The following is a 14,937-nucleotide window of genomic DNA, read 5'->3' on the forward strand; positions in this document are numbered from 1 at the left end:
GGGGATGCTCGAGGGGCGGAGCTGGGTGTGGTTTAGGATTTCATATGGTAGCCTAGTCTGCGCGTGTACGTGCGAGTGCGTGTTTGTGTGTGTATGTCAACAGTTGTGTGTACTAACCTCAGGTCTACACTATAGCTGTGAGGTCGGCTTAATGCCTTGTGGGTAAATAACGTTAAATTAATGACCTGGGGAAATGCATTATGTCAGCGTGTAAGTTTGTTTGTGTTGAAGTGTCTATGAAGAAGTCATTATGGAAGTCAGAGGGGAGGTTTTAAAAGTCTGTTTCCTCACATGGCAGACAGACTGAGAGGGAGAAAAGAAAACAAACGACAGGGATCAGACAGAGTGGGAGACAGAAGGAAATGAAAAAGATAAAAAGGGATGAGAAGTGAAGGGTGAGGCATGCAGAGTGGAACAAATGCTGAAAATGGGGACAGAAGAGGAAGAGGAGCGAGGGAGGAGATGTGGAGAGATGGAGTGGAGAGGTGAAAATGAGCAATGATAATAAGGTTTTGAACTTTTCTTTTTTTCAGTAACCTCTCACACTTCTGCATGTGCACACTCGTCTCTGTTTGTTTTACACTAGTGTCATTTTATACAAAGTTTCCCCGGTGTGGGCGCCTTTCTTAAACATTTTCTCAGATCAAAGTGATGTAGTCATCCACTGTCTTGTGTTTGTATAACCCTTGACACTTGTGTTTGTGCTCCACCCTATTCTGATTCTCCTGGGAATGCTGTTATATTTCTGTGCTGCACCTCTCAGAATAGGATGCAGCACTGAGATATTTAAACATCACTTCCTGGTTCACTCAAGTCTAGGAAATGAAGTATTAATGGAAGAGAGAGTTTACTGTCCCTATATTCTGCTTCCATCTCCCTCCTATTCTGTAGTCATAGTCCTTCCCCCTGCCCTCTCACTGTAAAGCACTATAGTAGGCTATCACTTGTTGCACTATATTTTCTTAATCATGCTTTCTATCATTTTGTATTTCTTGTATGTTGTGAGATCTATGTGGATTTTGACAACACTCATGTTTTTATAAGGATCTGCAACACTGGAAATTGTTTAGTCATTTTAAAATATAGTGGATAGATGGTATAAAAAAAAAATAGATAAGATGACTGATACAATTAAGTTCCATCATCTTTCTCCTTATTATTTTCTACAATCAACTCCCATTTATTATTTCACATGAGTAACAAGTGAATTCCAAAGGTGTTTATTTTTGTTAGCTTAAGCGCAGTGAACAGATCCAGTTCCAGCTAAGTAATCGTCAGACTTCATTTCCATTGTAGCAATAAAGCTTGCATTAATTTACCACTCAGGGTGGAAAAGCCTGTGTTTACCTAATGCCACACCCGTCTCTAAAGGCACACCAGCTGTGGGGCTCAGTCAGCAAATAACTCTCCAATCAAGACTGGTAATTTACACATAATTGATAACTGAAAGATCTCTTAAATGAGATCTCAACAATTATCAAGCATTGCAAACGTTTGCTGTTACCAGTTTAATACCTTGGTAAGTTTATGCTATGTGCCCTTGGGACGTCAGGTTCTGTGTCCTCAGTGCTGGTCTCACCACTATGACAGGATAGGAATCTTTTGTAAGGTCATATGGAAATGGTTAGTTACAACTGTCATGAGGAAATGAAGAGGGTATTGTTAAGGGTTATGCAGCCAATAATTCTGCCAGCCACAACATGGGACTGCCACTGAGAATGAGTGAGTGTTTTGGCCTGAGTCTTTACACAAGAAGTGAAGCAAAATGTAGAATGTGATCACTTCGTTTAACAGTTAAATTCAAGTGTTGGATTAAAAGATTTTTGAGGGCTTTAAAAAGTTTGATTCTGCTCAACCCCAGCGTGTGCACACATTCTCAGAGCAGACAGCAGGAGGGAGGGTTATTAGGAATCTTTAAAAAAAAAAAAAAAAAAAAGAAAGAAAAGCTTAATAGGCACTCCCTGTTCATGTTGCTGTGTATAAATGGCAGGTTACCAAGGTCAAAACTTCCAGTTAGACCACAAATTGCTCTCAGAATATTTGCCCTAGTTCATGTCTGCAGACACAGGCAGCGTGCACACACTTATTCACATCTATTAGAGGGAACACATAATACGCATAGTTTTAGACATACACACCTATAATGTGTTGTGGAGGGATGAGGAGGAATGGATGGAATCTGTATGTTGAGTTGATAATACAACATTGTAACACTCAATACAATTGAGCTCTCTGTCATTACTCAATGCCAGTGGGTATCGGTTCAAACACACACCTTTTTGCTTATCCATTCTATTGTCTGGATGCTCGTATTTTCTCTCTCAGGATGGGATATCTGAAAATCTAAAACTAGATCTTGAATTTGAGTGTCAGCCTGCTGCACGCTCGTTGTTTCATCATTTTAGTGTCACATTGATGCATGCAACAGCACTCACACACACACATAGGCCCATAGCGAGTCTCTGTTTAAACAACAATGAATCATATCATCCTCAGCTCCTCAAGCAACTTTAACTTCCCCGACACCGCTCTCACCCACATTGACAGACACACACACACACAGTGGTGAGTGGTGGGAACAGGTATAACCTCTCTGCCAGGTGTCAAGTGTCCAACACAAGGGTAAACACACTGCAAACAGAAGAGACCCACACACAGAGAGACTACACTACAGCACCGATGATTTGATTCATGTGGAACATAGTAAATGCAGATGCTGAGAAACTCCTAGTGAGGCTGTTCTTGGCAAAAAATGTGGATAAAAGGGACGGATCTACAACCTCTGACTCTGTACATCATGTGTTCATGTGTCTGTACTGTATCTATGTGTTCACCTGTATATTTGGTGCTTTGTGTTAGCATTAAGTCAAGTGAACTGAAGAGAAATGAAGTGAAGCCACCTAGTTTCAGTGTGAGAGACCTGATCCTCTTTCTCTTTGTGCTCAGTGTAGGTGAATAATAAGGTGAGCACATCACCACCCAATAACTCTATAATAAGGCTTTGTAGGTCAGCATATTATCTCACCTGGGGTGGAAATAAATCATTACTGCCTTGTGATTTCCCGTGTATAGTTTTCAAGTTGAAGACATTCCTACAGATGAATTTGTAAGATGTATGTGAAAATATATTTCTGGTAAGAATGTTCTCACTCCATGGTTTTGTCTGCATCTCGCAAATAAAAAGTGGGGCCTTTCTCTTTTCAAAAACTTAACTCACTTTGTGCAAATACATGCATCATTTTAGCATAGACATTATAAAATGCAATCTTTGTTTCAAGGGGGAAAACAAACTCAGCCCAGATTGTGAAATACCGTGTTTTGGAAATGTTGTATATGACCCAGAGATGATAAATATTGCATAATAACAGTGCAAAAGGCATGCACCCATTAAACATTATCAGCAGTGGAGGAAGTCTTCAAAACCTAAAAATACCACATTGTTCTCAAATATTTACTCATTATCAGAGAAAAGAGCTTCTCATGCAAAATGCCCTCCTCGAGGGTGCTGTATGATTATATTAGAGATAAAAATAACAGAGTCACATTTTCATTCTGCAGCTGGTGAAGAGATATTCTAATCAACATTGGATAGTTTAATCTGTAACAATGCATTAAAGCAATAATAGTAGTTCTATGCTGTATGCAATCTGAAATCTGAATTGAAGCTAATAAATTTATTATTGCCAAATAAATGTGGTGATGTGAAAAGCACATCACTTCAAAAGATGGAAGGGCATTGGCTCTACAGACAGTCCTCCAACCTTAGCCCCAGTTTGTGCATTGGATGTAGTCAAAGAGATGCTGTATACACCCAATTTTTTAAAGAAAAAAACAGGGATTGCGTTAAAAGAGCAAAATGGTGTTGTCATTTACCTTCAGAAGAAAAAGAGTATTCTACATCTTATTGATATTTCAAATATTTCCTAGTATTTATTTTTCAGAGAACTGTGTGCAGAGTACTGGGCCTTGATTATGGTAACACCCATCCTTACCTTTCTTTTATGAGTGCTGCATTGGTTTTTATAGTGATGTCCTGTGTAGAGCAGCAGTGCAGTAAAGGGGGAGATTAATCTTGAGTGAATATGAGACCTCTAAGGTGTTTTGTCTCTGACAATGAGTTGCTCCAGATTTTTAAAAGGTTTAAAACGTACATATTTTCATGGATCTTATACAAACACTGGAACCAGCTGCTGCTGCTTCTTTCATCTGCAGTAGCGCCTCCTGTGTGACCATTCATACTAAAACCTACAGTCTCTCCTTCCTCGGCACTTCTACCACCTGGATATGTGCCAGAAACACACACACAAATACGCACGAAAACACACACAGAGATCTACAGCCAGACAGGAAGCACCCCCCACCTCCCCTGTTCCTGTTTCTCACAGTGTGTGTGTGTGTGTGTGTTTGAGTGTGAGTGTCCACTCGAGGCCCGCTACCGCAGGCAATCGGCAGGAGGCAGATTGAACAGCACAGGAAAAAAACTATACAAAGACATGAGATAGAAGATAGGGAGGCGGGGGGGCAGAAGCGTTATTACTGGAGAGGAAAACATATACAGAAGATTATACAGTGAGAAAGAAACAGAGATAGTGAAGTTAGAAAGATGTGATTATGGAACAATGCTGGCGGTCAAAATGTTTTCTACACCTCTATCCTCCCTCCCTTCCTCTCCAATGGTGGGTGGAGGAGGGCTTTAGGCTTCTGCCATGTTCACACTGATGCAGATAATGTGAAAACACACATTTTTCAAACAGTTTCTGAAAGTCTTCCATTGTTATAGCGAGGAATACAACAATTTTTAAACATGTTGAATCTCTTGACGAACACTGACATGCAGAACAAGAAATACAGGCATTGTCCTGGCAAAACCTTTTCTGCAGATGTCAAACAGCTGCATGAGACTGACATGTTGGCTTTATGGAGGGTCATAAATACTACAGCAGTCATACAAGAGAGTGCTCCCCTGCACATGTCTGCACAAGATATATGTCTGTCCACTTTAATGATCCTGTTTTGGCGCTCAAAACATCTGTCAGAGTGTGGATTGTTGGCTAAAATGAAAAGAGGAAATGCCCTAAAGATGGTTTATTTCAGAGTGGATACAGTCTCAGGCGACAGAAAAAAAGAAAGATGAAATGACGGGGAACACGTTTGTGTTTGCATCAATAGCCTGGGGGAGACGTAATGTTACAATAAGTAAACATAAAAATTCAAAATTCAGCAGCTACACACACCTGTCACCTCTTCAACCTCCACCTTCCCTTTCTCTGTCTTTCTGCATTCCCATTCATGATCAAGTGTGTGTGTGTGTGTGTGTGTGTGTGTGTGTGTGTGTGTATGAGTGTGTAACCAAACCAGTCTGGTAAAGATTAAAGGTTGCACACACAACACACGCTACTTTCCATTGTATTTGCATCCCCATTATTTCCACTCATTTGCTTAAACACCTGGCCCACAGGAGGCAATGTTGGACACAGAAAGAGCCAATGAACAAACACTGGAAAATAAAAATCTTGAAAACTGAAAATGGAGAAAGTATAGACATTGGCAGTGACTGTGATATTTCAGGTCATGAGGACAACAGAATCAGGGCTTGTTCCTTTGCCTCTACACACACACACAAGAAAAAAGGGCAGAGCGACCCAAACCCTACAAGTCAACAAGGAAGTGGACACAGGCACAAGTACTACACTGATAAGAAGGCTGCCATTAAGGATCTGTAATTTACACAGTCTTCATGGACTATCAGCACTTTCTCTCCCAGCTGATGAACACACAAACACAGGCACACCCACAGAAACACTCACACACAAAGACCCGGCATGTTCACAATGGAGACACGCAGTTTAATTAATAAATCATAAGTTTCTGTCAAAACCAAATATTATATATTATATTATCAAGTTGCTATTAGCAACCGTATGTGTGTGTGTGAGAGAGAGATGAGAGAGATTATTTTTTTATTCATATTATTTCATTGTTATATGCTTTGGCAATATAAGCACTGTCTTGTCATGCCAGTAAAGCTATTTAAATTGAAATTGAGTGAGACAGACAGACAGTGGGAGAGGGAGAGAGAGAAAGAGACCTGCTACTGTAAGTGATGGCATTGCTCATAATAAACTGACATTAATTAGCTCGCTTATAAAAATAATTATCTGCAGTAAAAATGAATTTGTGAAATTAATGATTAGAGCCATTAGACTCACTGACCGTTGAAGAATAGTTCTACAGTACCACTACCAGCCAAGTGCCAGTTCGCTCTGTTTAGCATAAAGACTGAAAACCAGAGGGAACTGCTAACCATGCTCATGCTACAGTCTGTGTATCAACACCTGTAAAGTTCACACAATAGGACTATTTCTATAATCATTTACATATTATCATTTATCATCAATCATTTAACATTAGGTATTTTGTTTTTTTGTTTTGTTAATGGGGAGAATACTTTTCAAAATGTTGAACTTTCACTTTTACCCTGAAAGATTTTCCCTCTGTTTTGAGGTTCCTACGTATAAAGTCTTTTTTTTAATTAACTTATAAAGTATAACACTAATGCACTTTGCTTGTTCCGGGTTCATTTATGTTGTATTTGAATGTGCACAGTCTTGATTGGACAGTTGAATAACTTGCAGTGTATCCCTGTATCTGATTCAAACATGGCACGCCCTTATACACAGAGCATCTCCTTAGTGTGTTGATGTTTCCACTTGGCAAATGTAAAATAGGTTTAGTAAATAAATAGGCCTAAATAAAGCCCCAGAGAATCACCTCCCACTTGTGATTATGTATATTTCTATTCACAAGGCCATATTGTGTTTTTCATTTCTATGGCGGGAAACACATCTATCTAACACTGTGACCATGAAGCTGCTAGCCCAGCTAATCTTCCTTCCTTTACATAAACACTCTGACGTGCGCGAACACACACACACACACACACATAACTGGCCTCCTTTCCTTGGGACCAAGATATTTTCATTGTCATCACAACTGGCCCCTAAACTGTTGAGTTCAGTCCCCTCTCACACACATACACACACACACTCAAATATAGCCATGACAGGGAGATAACAGTAGTTATTCTGGGGTTATTCTATTCAGGCAGTGAGTCAGGACAGCTGAAAGGGAGCAGAGGACATCACCTGGTGGCCCATCAACCAACTGACCTTTGACCTCTTTAGATTGTGTGTGTGTATGCGCGCATGTGTGTGTGTGTTTTCTCATGTACCCAGGACTTTCTGCCCACAGCATTGTGATGATGAGTGGTCAAAGTGTGAAGGTTGAGGCAGGTCAAACGTCAAATAAGGGTGCTACCCCCCGGCCATAATGCACCACCTTCTCATATTTACACACACAAACAACACGCACTCCTCCAACATCAAAAGGAGTGCTTCTCAAGGGCTTCACATGTTGACACTGACTGATCTCTTCCTCACAAGACAGTGTTGTCTTACTGTAATACTGAACATCGAGCCACATTAGGAGCATCTACCAGATGTTAAAAATGTTCATCCATGAACATCGACCACAGCAGCATTCAGCATTCTGAGCTTGAGTTGTGAAATCTTGAGATCTGGTTTTAGCTGTTTAGGGTGAAGGGGGGCTGTTTGATGAGTTTTGTCTCCGCAGTGTGGGGCTGTATGTGGTCACATGGTTCAAGTTGCGGGCTGGTGAGATGGAGGCTGGGGGATGGAGGCATGAAAATAGAGTTGATGTCTGGGATTCCTTTGGCTGCAGGCTGACCAGAATAACTGCAAGAAGCATCTGAAATTCCTTTTCCACTTGAGCTGTGCGTGCGTGTGTGTGTGTGTGTGTGTGTGTGTGTGTCTGTGTGTGTGTGCGTGTGTGTGTGTGTGTGTGTGTGTGTGTCTGTGTGTGTGTGCGTGTGTGTGTGTGTGTGTGTGTGTGTGTGTGTGTGTGTGTGAGCTTTACGAGTGTAAATTGTCATTTCGAGATGTCGAATAACTGCAACTGCTTCTACCTGCCTTTATTGGATAGTGTGCCAAGGTATTAGAGTTTGGGGAGGGACACTGGGGCAGCAGTGCCTCTGGTGTTTGTGGGAACCTGGTGAGGGATCATGTGAGCTTACTTTAGCATTTAAGACTGGACAGTAGGAGAAAAGTATTTACTTTATACTTTTAAATTAAACACGTCTCATTTGTTTCATCTCTACAGTACCCACCCAGGAACTCTCTCTGAGACTCCACTTTGGAAAATATATGGCCTAAAGCACACCACGATTAAGTAGATCCAGTTGGGTGATTAATATACACACCCAGACACGCTCACATAAACAAAAATGTATCCATCGACACAATGTGCTCCCTATGATACTGAGCAATGCTTTTGCATATGCTTGTGGGTGCAGGTTAACTTTGCATTTTCGTTAGGTGCAGACAGAAAAACAAATGTTTCTAGAGTGCAATAGAGAGTTTAAACAAAGACAGGGTGAACAGCTTGCAGTTTATTAGATTAAAATGTTAAAATCTTTGACACCCTCTATAGACACGTCAGACTGGATGCCAACAAGATGCAGAGAAAAATGTAAAACAGTCTCCAAGGTGATGACCCGACATGACCGCAACAGCTGAGAATTTCACAACAGAGGATGGGAAAGAGGATGGAGGGATGAGACAGAAGAACGATGTAGGGGGAACTAAAAACCTGCCCTCTGACTAACAGGCCACCTTCACTCCCACTGAGGCGTTGCTGTTGTTGAGAGCTCATCCAGACAATTAAAATGAAAATATACACGGCATAGCCTACTGTTGTTAATGTCTTTTTTCCACACTGTTAGATACTGTGTCAGATATTGTTGGAAAATCTCAATAAAAAGATTTGGGGGAAAAAAAAGAAAGAAAATATACACTGTATTGGCCCCTCAGATCAATATGAGTATATTCTGATTTGATACTTGTGTCAGCAGGATGACATCATGACTGTGGTCTAGGTTTGTTTGGTTTTAGCACAAAAACAACTCTGTTGGGTTGATGGAAAGATAATCAAGTTATGAAATATCTTGGTTACAATAATTAATTGATGACTGGAGGGAAACAGTGACCTCCCATGTTGAACTTTTGATGTGCAATTCATCCACCCTGACCATCTGCTGAATTTGAGGCACTAAAGTAACGTCACCCAACTTCATCCTTTTCTCCTGATGGGCGAGAATTGAGCTTTGTCTTGAATATTAAAATATGCTTCGAGTGCTAACTGGAAAAAAATAGAAAATTCTGCCGTAATTTAAAAAAAAAAAAAAGACCATCTCAATAAAGAGGGGGGGGGGGGGGGGGGGGGGGGGGGCATATTTCAGGGATATATGCTAACAGCACATTGCATACTACCAAAACACACACACACACACACACACACACTCAAAGGCAGTCCCTGTTGTTTTTCCAGGTTTTTGTCTGTAGGACTGTAGAGAGTCTTTTTTCTTTTACTGGGTTTCATAATATATCTGAGTGACACTATAGGCAATATAACTGATTGTATCAATACGGCTTATACTGGCTTGGACTAAAGAGTGGATTAAAACATGAAGTCAATTCTCACTAGATCTTTCTAACACAACCACATAGCTAAGTTCCAAATTTATTTGGTTCAAATTTCCATCCAAAAGTTTTGTGATGGTTTGTTTTGTACTTGATCTATTGATGAGAGACAGAAAGGGAAGGGTGAACACAGCTCATTAACAGCAGCATGTCCTGATCACACCCATCTTTTTTCCATAAACGACTTACTTCCCCTTCCCTCTTCAGTCGTGGGACTTCTCTTCCCTGCCACACTCATTCTCCCGCACATACACACACGCATGCATAACCTTAACATAACTCTCACTTTCCCTGTAAGAATTAACAGAACGAGTTTTGTGTGTATGTGTGTGCGCGCACACGCACACGTGTGTGTGTGTGGCATTGTTCCCAGTGTGATGACTGCAGTCAAGGCTTAACTTTTGTGCTGAGTAACTCTGTGACCAAAATCTGACCTGAGTCCATTAGTGTGTGTGTGTGTGTGTGTGTGTGTGTGTGTGTGTGTAGATCACTTGCTGAATGGACAGAATGTGTCTGACTTCATGATGGGATATCTGCTCAACTAAATACTTTGTGTGTGTGTGTGTGTGTGTGTGTGTGAGAGAGAGAGAGAGAGAGAGAGAGAGAGAGAGAGAGAGAGAGAGAGAGAGAGAGATCTGACAAGTGATGTCATTGCTCATGTGCAAACAGAAAAGCCCACAGCAGTTAGAGTTACTGATGAGTGTAGCCCACAGTTTTATCAAGGAAAACACAAATTCAGTACTTATTACACATACACCACTTTTCCACCGTAATTTTGGCCTGTTGGTCAGTCCACCATATTGGTTCAAACTAAAATATCTCAGCAAATGTTACATTGACTGCCATGAAATGTTGGACACACAGTGGTGAATCCATGACTTCAGTGATTCCCTGGCAAACCCAAATGCATTCCCATCCACCTCAGCTGTATTTCATTAGCAAATGTTAGCATGCTAACACACTAATCTAAAGATACTCTACTAAACATTGTTAGTTGTCATTGTGACCATACATTGCCATGGGGGTCCGCTCATAATTCCGACATCCCATTATTCCGAAAATCACCCAGTGTTCCGAAATCTCAATGTTTCAACATCCAATTGTTCCAACCGTATTAAACCCATGTTATGACATCCCGTTGTTCTGATATGTGATAGGCTACTAGGTGTCATAGATAGACTTCCTGTTATCAACTCTGGTGCAAGTTGTGTGCAAATGACGCGCTGGGGTTAGGGTTGTTTGGGAGCTCTCCGCGGTGCTGACCGGCCCCCGGCAGGTGGGTTAGGTTTTGGGGATGGAAGCTGTGTAATACACAACATGCACAGGCACAGGTCTTCACTTTTATTAGATGGCTCTCAGGAATATTAGATTTAGGGTTAGGGTTAGGTTTAGAAACATGAGATTTCAGAACAACGGAGCCTCGGAACAATGGGTTTAATATGATCGGAACAATAGGATGTCGAAACATTGAGATTTTGGAACAATGGGTAATTTTCGGACTATAGAGGGTATGCGTTTACGTCACGTTGCCCTGGGACACGCCCCTATAAACAAACCTCCCTCAACGTGGCGAAGGATAGTGGTGGACACAGCAAAACTGGTTAAAACATGTAGTATCAAAACAAACTGAGGTCAGAAGGACTCAATGATCAGCTCCCCCAAACCATCTGGTCCACGGACACTGACATGTTGCCAGAAATCACTGAATCATTTCAAAATTAATTTATTCAATCAGTCATTAGATTTAACTAACCACTGGTCTCTGTCCTCCTCCTGCACTATCTACATGTTTGTTTACGTTGGGTGTTTTGATAATCAATCCTGTAACACACACAACTTGTTTGCTTTGTGGTAAAGACTCGGATGGGAACACAGTACAAATCTCATAATTGTCCGTTAAATATAAGACTACTAAAGCAACAACTTTCAATCTGGTTTCCGATCCTGTCACTCTACTGAGACTGCCCTAACTAGAGTAGTTAATGACCTACTTGTTACTGCTGACTCCAGATCAGCTTCTCTACTATTGCTTCTTGATTTAAGTTCGGCTTTCGATACTGTAGATCACTGTGTGCTTCTACACCGACTGGAGCATTGTGTTGGTGTTCATGGGCTGGCGCTCTCATGGTTCCAGTCCTACTTATCTAGCAGAACCCAATGTGTTAGTTTTAATAACTCTTTGTCTAAATGTTCTGCAGTTGTCTCTGGTGTGCCCCAGGGGTCTGTCCTGGGCCCTTTGCTATTTTGTATTTACATGCTTCCTCTGGGTAGGATAATTGCTGAATACGGTATTCAGTTCCATTTCTATGCTGACGATACATAATTATACATTCCACTGCAGCCTAATGACCCCTCTCAAATTCAAAATCTTGAAACATGTGTAAACCGAATCAAGAGCTGGATGAGTCACAATTTCCTCATGCTTAATACTGCTAAGACTGATCTGCTGGTGATCAAGCCTACTAATTATAAATATTTATCTGAGGGTCTTGGTCTGAATATTGATGGTTGTTTTATTTCTGAAAGTACTCTCATTAGAAACCTTGGTGTTACTTTTGACCCGACCTTGACTTTCCAGTCCCATATAAAGGATATCACTAAGACAGCTTTCTTTCACCGGCGGAACATTGCCAAAATCTGCCCTTCTCTGTCCCTGCGTAGCGCTGAGGTGGTTCTCCATGCCCTTGTGTCCTCCCGACTTGATAATTGTAATGTCCTTTTTTCCGGCCTTCCCATCTCTACTTCCAGGAGCCTTCAGCTTTATCACATAACACCTGTCCTAGCATCACTACATTGGCTGCCCATTCAGGCTAGAGCGGATTTTAAAGTTCTTCTTTTCACTTATAAAGCCTTGAATGGTCTTGCACCTCTGTATCTGTCTCAACTGCTCACTCCCTACACTCCGTCACGTCCTCTTTGTTCCCTTGGTTCAAACCTCCTGGTCATTCCATTTATCAATAAAAAAACAGCTGGTGGCAGGGCCTTCTCCTACCGCGCTCCTTTTTTATGGAACGGCCTCCCACAAGATATCAGAAACGCCACATCCATCGCAATTTTTAAATCCCGTCTTAAAACGTACCTTTTTACCCAATACTTTGATTAAACTAACTTATTTTAGCATTTTCCTCTGGTGTTTTACTATTGTTTTATTGACTGTCATTATTGTAAACAAACTTTTAACTGTTTTATCCTTTTCCTCTGGTGTTTCTTCGAATGGTTTTTTATTTATCTGTTGTTATTATTGTACTTGTTTTTATTGGAAAGTGTATTGAGACCATGGTGATTTTGCACTTTAAATAATAAATTGATTGATTGATTGATTGATTAGCTTTACGAAAAAAGAAAAAGGTTGAAAACAGTGGTGAATTTATTATTGAGCTGTTTCCAACCAACAAGGACTGAGGGAAACTATTGATTTTAGTGTAATAAATTGTTCAACACATAGCAGCCTCCTAGAAATGGCATACAGTACTTCATTTTTGTGTGAATTTAAAAAGATACTGTATGTTGTACTTGAATTGAATTAAAATGTTTTATTTTCTAAAGACATAGGGCTGCCCATATGTATCTTCTCATCTCACTTTCTGTTTCATTATGTGAAACTTTTGGTGTTAGTTGTGTATATTGTCAACACTGATCTACCAGTTTATTACATGCACCTAATCATTAGGTTTGGCATTTAAAGTTCAGGTGGAAAGTCTCTTTTCAACCACAGTCTTGTTATTATCAATCATTTAGTTGCAGTATACTTTCATCTTGTATTGTACATAGATCAATGTGTTCTGTACGTATGGTCAGCTAGCCACTAAGTGACATAAATAAAGTCAGTGAAATATTTCAGGTTTTTTTTTCTTTTTCCTACTGTCTTGAACATTACACACACTCTCTAAGAGCCAGTTCAACCTTTTTAACACTCCCATTAATGGGTGTTGAGAGGCAGAGGACAAATTAGTGAAAGGGAAAGAGGAAGGATATCATAGCTATTTTACAAACCACTCCTAACTACAGCCCCTAGCTGCACTGTTGCTTTTATTTGCTCAGACTTTTATGCAGTATCGAGGAGTGAATTACACATAATGACACATATCCTCTTTTTTTTTGTCTTTGTCCTTGGTGTCAACTCAACCTATAACAGTGACTCAATCTACGGGAGACACATCTGTAACTACAAACAAGGACAGGTCCATAGCCATGACATATCAGGCATGCTTTATGGAAACTTACCAATGCAAATCTAACTAATATTTGCTACCTGTGTTCTGAATGCCATTTATAATCTTTACCACTGTCTCCAGCCATAATCAGTGCTCAGAAACACAATGAGATGATCCAGTTTTAACATGCTGTGCTCAAACAAGCTACCACAAATCTGAAAACAATGGTAAGCAGTGAATAAAGCTTCTTCGTGGTGTGAATATGTTTGCCAGTTAGAGATAGATGGGCTGACACAAAGAAAATATCACATTACACAGCCTTGACAAGGCAAATGGTTGGGGGAGGAGAGGGCAGGCACACACACACACACACACACACACACACACACACACACACACACACAGGCACTTATGTATGCACAAGTAAAACCCTATGAAATGTTTATGTAGAAACATACTGATAGTGATAGTATTGATGATTCAGAAAGCTGCACATGCCCCCAGTGGATCAATGAATGTTTTACTTACTACACACACACACACACACACACACACACACACACACACACACACACACACACACACAGATGTTCTCGGACAGAGACGCACACACAGGTGCATCTCACCTCTCTTTGTTCTCTGATTGCTAGACAGTTGATACTCCTCCAGCCAATCACCTTTTACTGAAATGCCAACGAGCCAGTAAAACAACTTGTTCACAAAGTTTAATGTTTTTGAATAGAGTCACTTTCCAACTACAAAGACTTACAAACATGACAAAACATGCAATACTCAGAGGCACACACATCATGTGAGCAAGAAAAGGTTAAAAATGCATTTTTAATTGCTACCTGAGGACATTAATAATTTTTTTAACCTTAGAAATGTCCCCCAAGTTATGTTTCCCCCAAATTGCTGAATTCCTAAATGTACAAAATAAAATCATCATCATATTTCCATAGCCTAATTAATTATGTTAAATAGGTTACCAAATATATCAGCATTAAAACATTGTTCATTTTAGGAGCTTGCATTCATTGACTTGAATTTACTTATAAAAGTTGAACATGTACAATTATACAACCTCCTTTTCCTTCATTCTTTCTATGTGACCAAACTCTTGCTGGCATGTTGAATCGCCAGCACCCTCTAGTGGGAAGAGTATTTCATCTTGAGCACAGTTACAGCAACAACCCCGACTTTGCATCAGCTCCATACTCCTAATT

This window comes from Trachurus japonicus, chromosome 8 (genome assembly GCF_045865225.1).
Source record: "Trachurus japonicus isolate A0001 chromosome 8, Traja_1.0".
Classification (NCBI taxonomy): Eukaryota; Metazoa; Chordata; class Actinopteri; order Carangiformes; family Carangidae; genus Trachurus; species Trachurus japonicus.